Source organism: Microtus pennsylvanicus, chromosome 2 (genome assembly GCF_037038515.1).
Source record: "Microtus pennsylvanicus isolate mMicPen1 chromosome 2, mMicPen1.hap1, whole genome shotgun sequence".
NCBI lineage: Eukaryota > Metazoa > Chordata > Mammalia > Rodentia > Cricetidae > Microtus > Microtus pennsylvanicus.
The window spans coordinates 136,235,304-136,252,621 of NC_134580.1; the positions used below are offsets into that span (position 1 = coordinate 136,235,304).

At 43.0% G+C, this 17,318-nt stretch overlaps 1 protein-coding gene across 3 annotated transcripts in view; it reads right to left on the reverse strand.

The window, feature by feature from the left end:
* Chd6 (chromodomain helicase DNA binding protein 6) overlaps window positions 1-5,858 on the reverse strand; it is a 159,166-nt gene extending 153,308 nt beyond the window's left edge. For 2 of the 3 annotated variants that reach the window (XM_075962931.1, XM_075962932.1), the window contains exon 1: window positions 5,761-5,849. The gene's annotated coding sequence lies outside the window, so the exon portion shown is untranslated. Of the gene's footprint in view, window positions 1-5,760 lie in introns of all 3 variants that reach the window. The other variant, XM_075962929.1, reaches the window with a different exon arrangement.
* Window positions 5,859-17,318: the final 11,460 nt, after the last annotated feature.

Sequence of the window (17,318 nt, forward strand, 5' to 3'; positions counted from 1 at the left end):
GTGTTTTCCAATGGTCTTAGGTAAGCCCTGTGAAAGGGTCCTTCAACCCCTGAGGGGTTGTAACCCACAGGTTGAGAAATGCTGCCTTATAGGAATCAGTGACCTTTACCAAACCTATCAAGAAAAATAAACTGATTCTTCTCTTCAACTTGTGTTCCAGTCTAATAAATAGCTTCTCTAAGAAAATCTATGAAAATTCCAAGTCCAATGACTTGCCAGAGCTGCTCTTTAGAGTCTCTTACTGCTCTAGACTTCTGTTATCAACTTATTTTTATTTATTAAATCACACAGTAAGAACCAAGAACCTTAAAAACAAGACACTTTTCTACAGTAACAGCTAGTTTGATGGAATCTGATAGGATCAACTTGTCACATTTTTAGAAAACTCCACTTAATGTTCACAGAACTTGCAAGACACTACATACAAGTCTTGAGATATTACTATAGCTCAAGTATTTTGTTTAATTATAACAAGGATCTGTTTGGCTCATTCCCTCCCTTAAGCATATGTGAATAAAGGCAAGGGCCTGGGCTATTTACTTTGGATTCAGGAAAAAGAAAATCCTCATATATGGAATGAAGCAAAAACAAAATGAATAAGGAAAAAAGAGAAAGTGTCATGCACTTTTGCCACAACTATCCCACTAGCCCCATCTGACACTGAGAAGTCCAGAGCCCTCTAAGGCTGTCTTACAACTGCCCCCTTACTTCCCACAACCTTAGACCCTACAAAGGGGAATGGGCGTGGAACACCTTCAGAAGAGCAGAGGGAGGAAGAAGTCTAGGAATGACCCCTGGGAACGTTCAACAGGTGGAGCTAAGGCTGCTCACGAAAGATGATTACTCTGGAGAGACTTACATCAGTGAGCCTTAATTTAAATCTTCTGGTATGTGGGTAGGAAAAGTGGGGGTAATATGAGCACCACAAATGACAAGAGATCTGCACACTATTCTTTGGCCTTAAAAGACAAACCAATGACTACTGAAAATGTTACAACCAAACCAGAAAGACCTTTTCTCCACCTGAAGTCAGCCCTTCTACGTAAACAATCTTTGGATTCAAAAAACAAAAATTTCCAGCTAGGCATGGTAGTGTATGTTTTTAATTTCAGCAGTTGGGAGGCAGAGGCAGACAGATCTCTATGAGTCAGAGTTTAGCCTGGTCTACTAGTGAGTTCCAGGCCAGCCTGGTCAACATAGTGAACTTCAGGCCAGCCTGGGCTACATAGTGAGTTCCAGGCCAGCTAGGGGTACACAGTTAAGACCCTGTTTCAAAAATAAATAAAAATAAAAAACCAAACAAATACATATATATTTTTAAATAAATAAATATGTGATGACATAGCACACAAAAAATTCAAAATATATTAGAAATTTAACTATTGTATAAAAATTTTACCTATAAAACTAGATGGATGAATACTCCTTATAAAATCCTTAAAAAATGCACAAGAAAAGGAAATATCCCTTCCAATTATTTATAAAAAACTCAAGTACATATTCATTACTTGCCATTTATATTTGGAAACACACCCTGAAAAGATTCTAATATTCTACTTCCTAATGCTCTTAAAATTTTCAAATATTGTCTTAAGTTCTAAAGTAATGGATAACATCACCATGTAATTCTGCTGAAAGACCCAGGGTTTTTTCTCATTAAAACGCTTTAAGTCAGAAGCTTGAGCAGTGGTTCGGCAGTGAAGAGTACTTGTTACTCTGGAGAGCGCCTGGATTCGATTCCTGAAGGACCCACAGGTGGCTCAAAACTATTTAACTCCCAGGTATTCACATGGTACACATTCATCTACATAAAATAAATCTTAAAAAAAAATTTAAGACATTCCTGATTACAGAGGAGAAAAAAGTTCAGAGTTTTAAAACTTCCAAAAGGAGCTTAATCATGTCACATGTCCCTTGCATATTCTAAAGTTCCCAGGACAGAGTAAGAACGGTAAAGGACATGAAGAATACGGAGGACAAGACTCTACCACAAGTTATAGAAACTAACATAGATACTACACACAAAATATTTTTCTCTGGGTTTTATCCAAACAATTTAGTTCAGGATGGGAGCGGCAATGGACATTTTAAAATAACTCTATTTTACTACCTTCGGGACTTTTATGGAAGTAGCAGAATTTCTCATGAGGGTATCAACGCCTCCACAACACAAACGAAAGAAAAGAACATTCTGGCACGGAAAAGTGACCGCATTCTCCCTCTGCATGTCATGATTACTGTGTAGCAGGCTACTCCTAAACTCCCGAGGGTATTACAGGGAAGGAGGGCGACTGGGCTTTCACTGTATTTCCCCCCTTTAAGTAATAAATTCTTGAAATGGAAAAGTAAAATTGGATGCATACTTAGGAAAAGTATGTTCGCTGACCTAGCAACATGTGACTAAACCAAGATGGTACGCTCAAGCGTCTAAAACCATCTTTGGAGTTGCCTTGGATGTAAAAGATCTGGGTTCAAATTTTACCTCTACCCTTTTCTAGTTTCATGGCCTTGAACACGTTACTTCGTTCTGCTGAACTGGAGCCCAGCTTCAGGAAGTGGCTATAGAGCAACAGAGCTATTGAGCTATAGACCGGTGCCTTCCAGCCCTATGGCCCCAGCCAGCATCCAGCTGAGTGCTAGAGGTATACAAAGTATTCAATGCGTGCTGGTTCTCTGTTGCTTGCTCAAATAAGTGATCCTTAAAGAGCAGACACCTTAGACCTAGCTATTATGTCTTCCAGAGTTTGCAGTATTACTACCCGGTGCAGAAGAATGCAGACAACCCCATGAAATACATTGTAGCTTTTTGCTTGAACTAAATCACAGCATTTATGAGGGATGGAGGTAAAAGAAACTCTCTAAATATTTATCAAGAATAAAACTATCGTAGGCTTGGCAGTAGGCAATGCAACCACTGGGGAAAGTGGAATAAAGACGCAATTTTTCCAGGGGATGTGAATACTGTCGCTGTCCTGTACCAAAGGTGTTTTTGCAGGAAGACTCTCTGAATCCTACAACCTGCTCAAAGCGCACATGAGACACACTGGTCCTTACCAACAGACTTCCCTTGGAAGTTGGAAAGCACAAGCAACGACAGAAGGAAATCTAAGGTTACGAAGCCTCATGGTTTAACACAAGAGGGCATAACCACAAGGTAGGCTTGGGATTAAGCCATGCTTCCAAGAAACCCAAAAATGTTTTCGAAACTTAAATAAACCAAAGAAACCTCCAAGATACAGTGGCCTCAGGGCATACTGTTTCTGATAAATCTTCTGTAATATTCAGCTGGCAAAATCATAAATTGAATGTCATTCCTAAAGAAAAATAATCTGCTACATTATATTATTTGCTATTTGGGACAGCTATAAAGAAAGTATACCAATAAATACAAAAAACTCCCTAGTGGATCTTCCTAAAATGGAAGGCGGAACTCTGATTTTTTCACTCCACTTTCAACTGGTTCTCCAACCTCTAGCCTCAAGTCATATACTGAGGAAGGCCTCCTCACTATGTTACTATAAAAATAATTGGAAAGATATTTGAAAATTGGGGTAAAGTCATATCCAGTTTGCACTGCTATAACGTAGATGCTAAATGGGAAAAACGAAGAAAAATAAAAACCATGACTCCAGGGAACCGAACATCACAGAAACACAAACTAACTTCACTACACCAGGACACCAGCTCAAACTTCTTGCTATAAGCGGAGCTTCCAAAGCAACAGCGGGGAGAGATCTATACAACGTCTGAACTTTCTCTGTGTGCCTGTGCACATGGAGACCAAAGGTCAATGTTTCTTCCTCAATGCCGCCCCCTTATTTTTTGAGACAAAGTCTCTCTGGAGCTTACCAGTTCAGCTATGCTGGTCAGCAAGCCCCGGAGATTATGGAGCTAGCTACCATGCTTAACTTTTTCATGTGGAGGCCAGAGACAAATTTAGGTCCTAAAGCTAGTATGGCAAGCACTTTACCCCATGAACTATCTTCCTAGCCCTCGGGTTAGCTTTATAATCCACTCATCAAGAAAAACATTTCAACACAGAAAAACTAATAACCCATCTATGATGGAGCTCCAAATTAAGTCATACCACTCCACATTTTCCCAGGCCTTTGCGAAACCACCTGCTAGGGTTGGCATAAAGCATGCTACATGACAACTCATGCCTAATCATTTTATCATACACAGATCTGAAATCCTTCTGTTGCCAGAGAACCACAAAGTTCACAAAAACTCTCTCGGAGGTTGCCAACCTGATCTTCCAACTTGGCTTCCGGCTAAGCTACTGTGCCACGCACAGCCAATGGGACAGACCCACTCACCCCATCACAGTAAGCTGAGCATTTGTAGCTCTGGGAACAGAGTGGTGTCTGTCCAGACTTCTCCAAAAGCACCAGAAGCAGATCTCCATGGAGTGTGCCAATATGGGGGTCTATTGGCATGATATTCTTATATATCACTTGGGAAATAATCAAATCCTAGGCAAAATATTTCAAACACTCTAAAAGCTGTCAATATTTAAAATATCTATTTTCTCTGTTCAGGGATCTGTTGCAGCAGAAATGAACAAGTTTTGTAAAGGGTGGAGGATAAGGCACACAACAGCCCTAGAGAAAGATGCTCAGAGATGCCAGGGATTCACTAGAAACCTTAGCCAGATTACTAATGGTCTATAAAGCCTAATTTGGAGAACACGGGCCTACGAGCTCAAAATTGAATTATACTGCCTTATTAGATCCCACACTCGTGAAACCACAGTCATATTAGTCATAACTGAAACCAGGAATACTCTGTGTACACAAATATAAAGTGCTTGCTTATGCATTTTTAATTGGATCAAATAAAACTGAAGCTGCAAACAAACTCACATTTCAATTATCTCTCACTAACGCGGGGATTTCCTAATAACCTCGTTTTAAACCCCAAGGAGCTGCCAAGCCCTCTGCACATCTGACAGGCATGGTCCCTGAAAATTTTAGGAAGGACATTCTCCGTTACTTCTCAATAGAAAAGAAAAATACCTGAAGGGGACAGATTCCGTTTCTATTTTCCTTTCCTCCCCAACCCCCTCCTTTTCTTTGCAAGCTCTAACATGCAATCTAATAACGCACCAAACTTGGCAGCGGGGTGGCTTGGTGGCTTGGAGTCTTCAGGGCTCCAATTTTCGGGGCGAGTGCGCGCTAGTGCGTGAGGAGCCGGCGGGAGGGGCGCGCGACCCGGGGACGCGCCGGGGCCCCCGCCCCCTCCCGGAGCAGCAGCCTGGCACCGGCCCACCCTCCTTCACCCCTGCAAACAGACGCAGGACTCAGAGCGGAGCAACTTCTCCGCGGGGGCAGCAGCCACTGGCGGACGCGGGGGCGGCCCTCACGCGCCGCGGGCCGCTGGGGTCCCCCGGGAAGCCTTGGCAGGCCCCGCCCCACCGCAAAGGCCCGCGCTCAGGGTCTGAAGCGGGACCCCCAAAGCTGGGCGCGCGGCCCGCAGGGGCGCTCTCCCAAGGACGGAGGGCGGCCGGAGCGCGCGGCAGCCTGGCAGGGCGGACGCCAAGCCCCTCGCCTCAGGCCCGGGGCCCTCGGCCTGGCCGCGCGCCCGCCGGCCGCGCTCGGACCCCTGCCCGGCCGGGCCTCGCGCCGCCGCGGCCCCTCAACCCCGGTCCATTCATAGGGCAGCCCCATCCCTGCCAGCGGGATGGAGACAGGGTCCCCGCGGGCAAGACCAGCCTGGTGGGGCCAGGCAGGAAAATAAAAAGTTAAGAGAAGAACTTACCTAAAATGGCTCCTGCAGCAGCCAAAATACAAACAGCTATTATTTGGTGAAGTTTAGCTCAGACACCCTGCAAGGACACCCTAACCCAGCTCAGGCCCGCCCTCCCCGCCACGCCATTGGGCTTCGCTGGCTCAAAACATAGAATTATTGGTCCTCTGGGCTGCCGCTCAGACTGAAACCCGTTTCAAGCTTGCTTGCAGGAGCGAGTGATGGGCTCGCTCCATTGTGCTCGTATTTGCATGGATGTGATCGCGGCGCTGATTGGCCGACGCCGACGCCGCCCCGCCTCCTACCCTGGCTCTCCCCGCCTTGCAGACAGCGCAGCTCGCGGCCCCGCCCCCCGGAACGAAGCGGTCGGGCCGCGGGGGCGGGGCGGGGTTGGGGGTCCCGCGGGCGGAGGGGGCGGGGCGGGTTTCTGCACTCCTCAGCTTGCAGGCAGGGGGCGGGGACCGGGGCGCTGGCTTGCTGGCGAGTCGCCAGGGCTCAACCTGCTGTTGGAGATCTTGCAGGTAGTGGACAAGCGAGCTGGAAAACCTGGGGCTGGCTCTCCTGGGATGGGAGAGGATATACTGGGGGGGTCCCACGACGGGAGCATCCCGCTGATGCCCAGCTCCTGTACACTCAAGCGTAGAGAGCAAAGGATTCCAGCGGACAGGAAAAGAAGATGCTGAGAGGCCAAAGGAAGCGAGGAGCCGGATCGTCTATCTCCAGCTGCTTCTCCTGCCCGCTCCGCCTGGCTCTCTAGCACACAAGGAGCTTCTTCCCAGGGCCCTGCACACCCCGGGAGTTTTCCAGCCCTGAGGATCCTGAAGCGCATTGGATATGCTTCAGTAAAATCAGGAGTCGAGCCATGGTGTGTTTATTTTCGGGCCTATCTCCGTTACCATCCTTGTAGCATCCTCAAGGACAGGGCCTAGCATATGGCAGAGAGTCAACCAGTTGTTATCTTCGGTAATTCTTTTTTTTAGCAACTAATTTTTAAGTGCCCACTAAATACCCGACATTGATCTGAGACGTAAGATATAGCGGTCAATAGGACAAAGCCCTCTGGTCTCACCGAGCAGGCAAAAGGCAATAAATAAAGTAAATAAATGAATACAGGGGAAGGAAGTGATGAATGCTGTAAGAAAACAGACCGAGGGAGGAAGGAAATCAGACCAGAGATGGGGAGGAGCAGTTAGGGCCGGAGGGATCTGGAGCTTACCCTGCCTAACTGAAAAACCCTCAAAGCGTCCTTCCCACCCTGGGACCCAGTGATCACCTTTCCTCTTCACTGCAGCCCCATCTGGAGTGTTTCCCCAGTGCATAATTAAGGAGGGTGGGGACCCCACCAAAGACTGGTTGAACTCTGACTTTAGAAGTTCATTTTACCTTAATTAAAGCAGGAATGATCTAAGTCTGATGATTCCAAGAGCAGTTTGTGAGAAGTGTTTAAGATGAGTATGGTTTGAGTCTGTCAAGGGTAGTCACACCTGGTTAAATTAACAGAGCTTTTCTGTACCGCTCTCCTCCCTCCCAGAGTATTTTTAGCTTCCCAGAGATCCCAGTTTTCCTCTATCTTTCATCTGTGTCCCTAATCCTCTTCTGAGTCTTACTTCTTGTCCTGGCTAGTTTTATGTCAATTTGATACAAACTAGAGTCCTCGGAGGAGGAAGCCTCGGCTGAGAAAAATGTCTCCATAAGATTCGGTTGTAGGCAAGCCTGTAGGCCATTTTCTCAACTAGTGGTTGGTGGGAGAGTGTGCAGTGCCAACTTTCGGCTGATGGCCCTGGGTTCTATAAGAAAGCAGGCTGAGCAAGCCATGAGGAGCAAGCCAGTAAGCAGTCCATAGTCTCTGCATCAGCTCCTTCCTCCAGATTCCTCCCCTGTGAGTTCCTGCCCTCACGGCTTTTGATGATGAATGGTTATATGGAATATAACCCTTTTCTCCTCAAGTTGATTTTAGTCTGGTTTTCATCACAGCAATAGTTATGCTAAGTAAAAGACTTTATTTCTTGTTTGGTCCCAGAGGTTTGTCCAGCTTGAAAATGCACAGGCAACAACCCCACATCACATAGCCGGCTCACCTGGCACCTTCCTTTCATTCATTTCAAGGATGGCCAAGATGTCTCACAGCCCATGCTTCCTTCTCTTTCCTTGTCCTGAGATGTTAAGTACAAGCTCTGTCATGGGTATTGTTTTGGATACAAAGACAAAGTATTAAGGCCGACAACGTTCCTGTCTCATAGGAACTTGTAGTCTAATTTGGGGCAAGGCAGAGAAGAGAAACATACATCTATAGGACCGCCAATCCTGCCAAGATTGTGAGTGAGTATACTGGTAACTAACTGTCCTCCTTCTGGCCTCTTAAGGAGTGGATAGCTTATTTACCTTCTAAGCCAACTGCTGCAAACAACTAAAGGACCAGGAAGCTGGTAGTAAGACCCCTTCAGCCCAAGTACAAGGATCAAGGTTCTGCAGCTCTCAACAGTACTCAAGGGACTGACTTCTATGAATTTGTCATTCCTGGGGTGAGGCTGAGCGAAATAATAATTGGACAGAGGGAGCAGCACTTATATGCCAAGGCACAAAGGCAAAAGAGAACCCAGGGAAGGGCAGGAGCTAGGCAGAGAGAAAAGGAAGACTTGATAGTAATTGCCATTCTCGAGCTTTGAGGAAAGTCAATAGCATAAGACACAAAGGCTCAATGTTAGGTGGTAAGGCCAGGAATCAATAGGAGTCCATGATGGATTCACAACAGTAGAAAGCAAAGGAAGTGCCTGAGGCTACATTCAGAAGACAAGAAACTTCAGGCTTAGTCTTGAAAGACTAGGCCTGCTGAACTGAGAAGGGTTAGTGGAACCTGGCTCTTAAGCATTTTCAGAGCAGCTAAGGGCCTATGAAGCAGTACTGAGCTCTTTGCTGAGTTCCGTCCAGAAGAAGAATACTATTGTACTATACTGTACTATAGAGAGGAATAAGTGTAAGGGATGGATGAAAAGCAAATTCCAAAATAACTGTTCGTTTGGCCTGCTCTAAGTGTGGCTGATGGCTTCTGCTCAGGGATAATTCTCTTGGAAGCCATATAACATGAGTATTGCCCATAAGACAGGGAAAGGAAGGAAGTTGACTCACAGCTCATCTTTCATTGGGCAGGGATTCACACCAGTTATTCATGACTAGATGCCACGCAAGCTTCTGTGGAGTCCCCAAACACAGGGGCAACAGGGACCCTGGAAAGAGGGCCTTGAACCAAAGCACTATCAGGATCTGCTTGTGTGAAGTCAGAAGGACCCCACGCAGAGCTGCTTGCCACAGCAACTGCGAGAAGACTCAGGTGATGTCATGATGCTACAAAGGCCTAATGCAAAGATGAGACCAGAGATAAAAGAATTCTGTAGTAATGCCCCCATTTCCAGAATGTTCTAGGAGGAAAGACAATGCATTAAAACACCAAAGGGTAGCCTCGGGCTACCTGCACTGCTAGAAGTTTCTGATAGTAACTCTACAAGCAGGCGATGGAGTTCTATCATTTCTGGGCACCTCCTAAACACTCCTGCTACTCTGCCAAGCTCGCTGCCTTCCCTTGTCTGCTGATCATAAGCACCATTATCCAGAGGAGAACCAGGAGATGGCACTCGTGTGAATCTGGGCTCCTGATTGACATCAAAGAGCAGAACCCCTGTGTTTACTTGCACTGGATGGGCAACAAACAAACAGTGTCAAGTGTCTGAGATACGCAGGTTGATTGTTGCATCCAGTTGCGCACCCTGACTAACACAGGACTTGTCCGATGCCATTGAATTCTCTGTCCTTCCATGTTTGTAAACTCGAGTGCTAGTGCAGTGTCTGGTACATAGCAGGCATTGCTCAAAGTATGAATGAATGTGTTGAGTCTGGTCTGCAAGGCTCCGTGATCAAACAGGAGGCGATGTAGCAGGTAGAAAGTGGTCCAGGAAGAGTGAGTGGCATGTGCAGAGATAGAGAGATTAGGGAAAACATCGTTGGGTCTCGGTGCTGGTAAGGGCCATGATGTAAGAGGGAGATGGCCAAAGTGAAGCTAGAGAGAGGGCAAAGACTGGATCATAAAAAGGAAACCTGGTGAGAGGGGGGTATGATAAAAAAAATCATATACGCATATGAAATTATCAAAGAATAAATTAAAATATTTATTTAAAGGGAAAAAGCAAGTTCCCCGTGATAAGACACTGTGACGAAAAGCAACTTGGGGAGTAAGAGTTAGGGCAAAAACTCAAGGCAAGAGTCTAGCAGCAGAAACTGAAGCAGAGATCATAAAGGACCCCTGCTGACTGGCTTGCTCCTCTTGGCTTGCTCAGGGATGGCATTGCCCACCGTGGACTGGGTATTTCCACATCAATTGTCATTCAAGAAAATGCCCTCATAGGCTTGTCTACAGGGCAATCTAATGAAAGCATTTCCTCACTTGAGGTTCCTTCTTCCCCAGTGATCCTGGCTTGTGTCATGTTAAGAAAAATAAAACAAACAAACAAACAAAAAAACAATGAAATGTACTCAAGGTCAACAGCAACAAGTAACAAAGGAAATTTTTGAGCTGCCATAGCCTCACCTGGGACTGGGTTTTTCCAGGAACCCATCCTGTGAAGTAGGCCCCAAGATGGGATGCACAGTGGTAGAACATGAAAATGCTTGAAGTACTGGTCTGACTTGTAAGCACGGAAAGAGACAGTCCTAGCAAATATTCTAATGTGAAATATTAGTTTCACATTCTGCAGAACTTTCTATTTGTGTGTATTTAATTTTAGTGGCTATTGGTCAATCCACATTTTATTAAACAAATACAAGTAAAAAATCTTTACAGTGTACAAGAGCTTTATCCCACAGCATTATTATCTGGGGTCTTTGATGGAGCTGAAGATGAGATAGTTATAATTATAGTCCTCCTCAGTTATGATAAAAGATAAATTAGATATAAAACATTAGACTCACAAAGATAGATAGATGATAGGGTATTTTCTCTGACTTTGCCAAATACAAATATACTAAATATTATAATTGCAATTTTTGCTTGATAACTGTTTTTTATATGGAATTTTACTAAGTTAAAGTTAAAACCTTCCCTTTTAATTATAAAGAAAAGGGGGAATGATGTATGCTGTGAATGTGTTTTATTACTATTGGTTAATAAAGAAACTGCTTTGGCCTGTGGCAAGATAAAATATAGATAGGTGGAAAATCCATGCAGAGAGCGAGCGATGTGGGATTTCCCTCTGTATTCTGTGATTACCATTAATGAATAAAGTACTGCTTTGAGCCTATGGCAGAGCAGGAAGGAGTAGAGCAGAGCTAGGCAGAGAGGACAGGACTGAATGCTGGGAGAAAGAAGAGCAGAGTTAGAGAGAAACCATGTAGCCCTGCCTGAGACAGATGCCTGAATTTTAGCTGGTAAGCTACAGCCACGTGGCGATACACAGATTAATATAAATGGGTTAAATTAATATGTAAGAGTTAGCCAATAAGAAGCTAGAGCTAATGGGCCAAGCAGTGATTTAAATAATATAATCTCTGTGTGATTATTTCGGTTCTGGGTGGCCAGAACAAACAAGGACTCTCTCCTGCTACAAGAGAGAGAAAATGAAGGCAGAGTCAAGAGAGAGGCAATCAGTCACTGGAGAAGCAAGATTTGAGGTAACATACCAGAAAGCTTATGGTAAAATATAGAATAATAGAAACGGGTTAATTTAAATTGTAAGAGCTAGTTAATAATAAGCCTGAGCTAATAGGCCAAACAGTTTGTAATTAATATATTTCTGTGTTATTGCTTAGGACTGGGCAGGCAGGAAATGAAAAAGCAGCCTCCAGTTACATAAGATGCCCAACCAAGTGCTTTGGGATGAGTATTTTTCAGAATTTGTATATCCTGTAACCTTTTGGGGGCATTTTCTTGGGAACTACATAATAGCATACCCACAAATGCTCAACTGACCTTGCACTATTAAAGTGTATAAAACTTTAATAATTCTTAAAAAAATTATTTGACCACAGAACTCTTTTCTCATTTCACAGCTACTACAACTGATATCACTTAGGGTTAAATCTGGCTACACACAATAAAAATGGCTTCAAAGGAATGCTGGAGAGATGACTTAGTGCTTGAGAGCACTTAATGTCCTTTCAGGAGATCTGAGTTCAGTTTTGAGCACTCATTTTAAGTAGCTCACAACCACCTGTAGCTGCAGCTCCAGGGAAATCTAATGTTTATGGACACTGATGTACTTGCATTCAAACGCATAATTAAAACTTTAAGAAAGAACTCTAAAAATAAAAGAAATGGCTGCAGAGAAATAATACTGCTAAAATTAGTTTCTTCTTGTGTAAGAACCACAGCGTACAGGCAAGCAGTCCAATGGTAGCATGGTACATTGAAAACCAGGCTTCAACATTTTTGCTTCACCGTTTTTAACTTTAACTCTTCACTTCCCATTCCAGGATGACTATTGATGTCTACAGAAGGAAAAAGGAGATGGTAAAATGTGAAGAGTGGGGCTTTTTCAACAGCCTCTCTGAAAATACTGTCCATCACACTTACTTGCATTTATTTGGGCCATAACTTGCTTGCATAGATTTTTTTCCAAAGCACAAAGGAGGCTGGGAAATATGATATTTTCTTTTCTGTGTGTCAAGTTAAAAAATTGGATCTATCACTAAAGAGCTGATAGACTCAACTAGCAGAATTAGGTCGATGTCCCACAAAGGTAACGTTCCACAGAGCGTACTCTTGGATAAAATGTCTAAGTAAGGAGATTGATTTTCTAAAACCGTTTTAGCCACTTTATTGTGGTACAAAATTCAATACTGTATAATTTGCTGCTGAAAAAAGTGCACAGTTTGATGGTGTTTAGTAAATCTATACAGTCAAGCAGCCGTCCCATAATTCAGATTTAGAATATTTCCATCACCCGCCAAAGCCCCATTTGCAGTTGATCCTCATTGTCACACGCAGCCATTGATTTACTTTCTCCCCCTATATGTAGTATTTCATGTCTGGCATATTTCATATAACATGAAATATGATGGCTCGTCTATACTGTAGAGCGTTTTGTTAATTCATTGTTTCTTCATTGGTGGGCAACATTCTATTGTATGGGCATCGTGGTTTCTTTTGGGGTTGCTGTGATAAAACACTCTTATCAAAAACAACTTAGGGGAAAGAGGAGTTATTTTAGGCCACAGTTCCAGGTTTACAACAGGGGAGTCACAGTGGCAGGAGCCTGAAGGAGTTGGTCCATATCACATTTATAATCAGAAACAGAACAATGAGTATAGTAGTGCTTATTCTCAGCTCATGTGGTCCACACTCTTGAGTTCCGCTGCCTAGGGAATAGTGTCGCCCACAACAGGCATGTCTTCCAATATTGATTTACATACTCGAGGTGATCCCCTAAAGACCTGCCTGCGGGTCAACCTAGTCTAGAGAATCCATCATTTACACTCTCTTTCCTGTTGATTTTAGATAATGTCAGTTGACCATGGAGACTAACCTTCATAACGAATATGCCACTTTTTGTTCATACATTCACTAAATGGTGGGTATTTATTTACTTATTTAGCAGCATAAGAGGATCAACCCCAGGGTTTTGTACATGTTAGGCAAGTGTTCTACCATGGAGATTTACCCCTAGTCCTCTTTTTATGGTTTTGGTTTGAAAAGTGAATTCACTAAGTTGCCCAGGCTGGTCACCAGCTAACTCAGTAGTCCAGACTCGACTTGACCTTTTGATCTCCCTGCTTATGCTTTCCAAGTAGCTAGGATTAGGATTACAGGCCTGTGCTACTAAGCCTGCTTATGACGATTTTGTTTAATGATCTCATTTTAGAGGAAGGATCAAAGGTCATAAGACTCATGAATTAAATGAAACTCACAAGTCTCAGACTCCTGAAACTTTCAAGACCCACAAGACACCTACCCAAAATTATACAAGCAATAAACAATTGCCGGGGAGAAGAGATTCTCCAGCCTGTCCAGCAAGGGATGCATATGTCATGTCTTTTTTTAACTCATGCCGCAGTGGGCTTTTCACTGATACAGCCACTTTTAAGTTGTTCATGCTCCTCTAAGAAACCCCAATAAATGTACTGGTTCACTAAACTAGACTTGGGTAGAAGCTTTGTTTGTCATTGGTAACTTATCTGAAGTTTTGTTTTGTTTTGGTTTTGGTTTTTGGGTTTTGTTTTCTTTACAATTCTACAGGAAAAGTCACACAATATGATGGGCATTTAAATTGTTTCTACTTTGTGGCTATTATGAATAATACTGCTATGGACTTTCATATTCAATTTTTGTATGTTTTTATTTCTTAGAGGAATTCTAAAGACGTTGATGTTTAAAATTGAATACGGTACTTTGAAAGTTCTTGTTTGTTTTTAAATGCCCACTACTGACAAACCCTGTTCTAGGTGCTGGAGGAGCAATAGTGAATAAAATTTGGTACATGCCCTGCCCTTGTGGAGCCTACAGTCTACGCAGGAATGGGAATTAGTCCAACAAACACAGAAACGATTTTAACATCTTGAAAGTCAAATATCACAAAGAGCTGCTACATGATGGTAAGATTGTACTAGAAAGATCTTCTTTGGTCAAGGAAACGAGAAAAAAAAATGCCCTTGAGCCAAGTGAGATCTGCAGTATGCTAGAGATGGCACTCTAATTATCCTTCAAGGAAATAGCAAATGTGACCACAGGGGCATTTCCACTCCTGCTGCCCATTGCAAGCAACTCACAGGTGTGCTGGTTTCAGGTCTGTCTGTCTTTGGATAAAGTTCCTATGTTTTAACCTCTCAGAATTTGGGAAAACCTCTGAAGCAAACACAACCAAATATTAATGAAATTTAGTTTTGCATAAACTCTTACCCCCTCCCATTTCTAATATTGACAATTGAGATCACAACATTGTGCATACTGGGCAAGTGTTCTATTGCCTTTTTAAAGTGCTCTATCATCCCCCCTTCTAAAAAAGTGTACACATGTGTTCATACATGTGTGGGTACCTTTATGTGTGGAAGCCAGAACAACCTTGGGTATCATCTTTTAAGAATTCAGTCTGCCTCCTTTGAGACATAAATTCTTATTTGGCTTGGAGATAGCTAATTAGACTAGACAGGATGGCCAGTGAGACCTAAGGCTCTTATTGTCTCTCCCTCCCCAGTGCTGGGATTGCAAACACATGCCACCATTGCCAGCTTTTAAAAGTGGGTTCTGTAGACTGAACTCAAGTCCTTATGCTTACAAGTCAACTGCTTTACACACTAATCCACCATCCCAAACCCTTTTGTTTTGTTTTGCTTGTTTGTTTTTTGTTCAAACACAGGCTGGGTTTGAACTAGCTACATTGCTGAGCTGGCCTTGAACACCTGATCTCCTTGCCTCTACCTCCCAAATATTAGGCTTATACACACATGCCACCACACTCAGCCTGGGTTGATCTTGCATATTATTCTCTGTATGTTTGAAATATTTTATGACTCTGTATTTAAATATATTATTTAAATACATAAAATATATATTTAAATACTATATATAGCATTTAAAATAAAAGTATATATATATATATGAAGTCTTTTGGAAATTATTCCTGTAGTGTGGGCTATCTTATCTTACCATATGTTAACCTTGTTTTCTCTCTATGAGGAGAGGAGTTAGAAGGGAAAGGAGTTAAAATTGGCTTCTGGAATCCGGAACCTAGAACCACAGAAATGATGCTAATAGCCAATGTGTATTGTGGAGCTGCAATCACTGAGGCTCAATCTGCAACTGAGGGATCCTCCTGCCAGAACTACCACTCCCTAGGACAGAACTAGAAAAGAACATTAACCCTACAGGCTCTGTAATGCTCCTTATTTCATTGAAATCCAAGTTCTGCTACCTTAAGAAATATCACTTACTGGGCTGGAGAGATGGCTCAGCGGTTAAGAGCATTGCCTGCTCTTCCAAAGGTCCTGAGTTCAATTCCCGGCAACCACATGGTGGCTCACAACCACCTGTAATGAGGTCTGGTGCTCTCTTCTGGCCTGCAGACATACACAGACAGAATATTGTGTACATAATAAATAAATAAATATTTTCTTTAAAAAATGGGGGGGGGGACTGGAGAGACAGCTCAGAGGTTAAGAGCATTTACTGCTCTCCCAGAGGTCCTGAGTTCAATTCCCAGCAACCACATGGTGGCTCACAACTGTCTATAATGAGATCTGATGCTCTCTTCTGGCCTGCAAGCAAACATGCAGACAGACCACTGTATACATAATAATAAAATAAATCTTTAAAAAAAAGAAATATCACTTACTTCACATATTTTATTCCAACTATTAGAGTTGTGTAGATTGAGTGATTCACACAGTGTTTAGCACATGGTATCTGCTCACTACTTATTGCTACATTACAGTTACATCCTGTCCTCTGCTCCATTTTCCTAAGCACCCTCTTCACTGCCTAGGTCTTTTTGAAACATACAAATTATATTGATTAGACTGATGTCACTGATCTTGCTTTGGGCCTGGGAGACCTCCCTTCTCTTCTGGTACATTCTGTAGACTCACAGCCTCCCCCGATTCCTGATGTAGCAATCTGATTGGGTTAACTCTTAAAGTGCCTACGAGTTCATACTCATGTCTGACTAACACTGCTAACATCTTGATTCATTCTATTCATTATATATTTACACATAGAAATAACTATGAGCACTCCTGGTAGCTATGATTTATGGAAAAATCACACCTCAAATGTTCTTGAGCAGGAATCTTTAAAAACTCTGGTCACCCTACCCTGAACCAGCCTCATAAATCTTTGATATCCTCACTCAGTGGCACACATTCCTGCAACAACAGCTAGACCATTTTAGTCATAAACAATTTTGCTTAAGCTGAAACTTTTTAGCTAAGCCTCAAGCTGCCATGGAGTCCTTTCCCTTATGTGTGCAATTCTATCTTAGGTACTGCTGACCAGTTTAGAGAGGCCACCATCTGCAAATGTACAATAAGAGAAGCAACACCATTTACATCTAAGAAAAACACACTGCAATTTCTTTGAAAAATAATGAATTTGTTTTCATGTTTTTTGCTGAAGTGTGGTAGCTATTCTTCAGGATGTCTCCCCAAGTATCTACCTACTGCCATTTGACTCTATATTGTCTTGTTGTGGAATATCACTTTAACTTGGCAAAAGTGTGTTACATTTGTTTATGCTGCAGAATATTACTTTAACTGTATAAAGGTGTATTACATTTTTTTAATGCTACATTTGTTTACTGATGTAAAGATGTGTTGCATTTGTTTAATTATGAAAGATGTGATGCTGTTTTACCTGGCCTACCTAGGGCACCTGATTGGTCTAATAAAAAGATAAATGGCCAATAGCAGGCAGAGGAGGGATAGGCAGGGCTGGTGGGCAGAACTGAAAAAGCAGGAGGAGGAATCTAGGCTCAGGGGAGAAGAAAGGAGAGAGTGAGCAAGAAAAAGAGGAAGATGCTGGGGCCAGCCAGCCAGCCAGCTGCCAGACAGACACACACAGAGGAAGCAGGAAAGTAGGAAATACAGAATGAAAG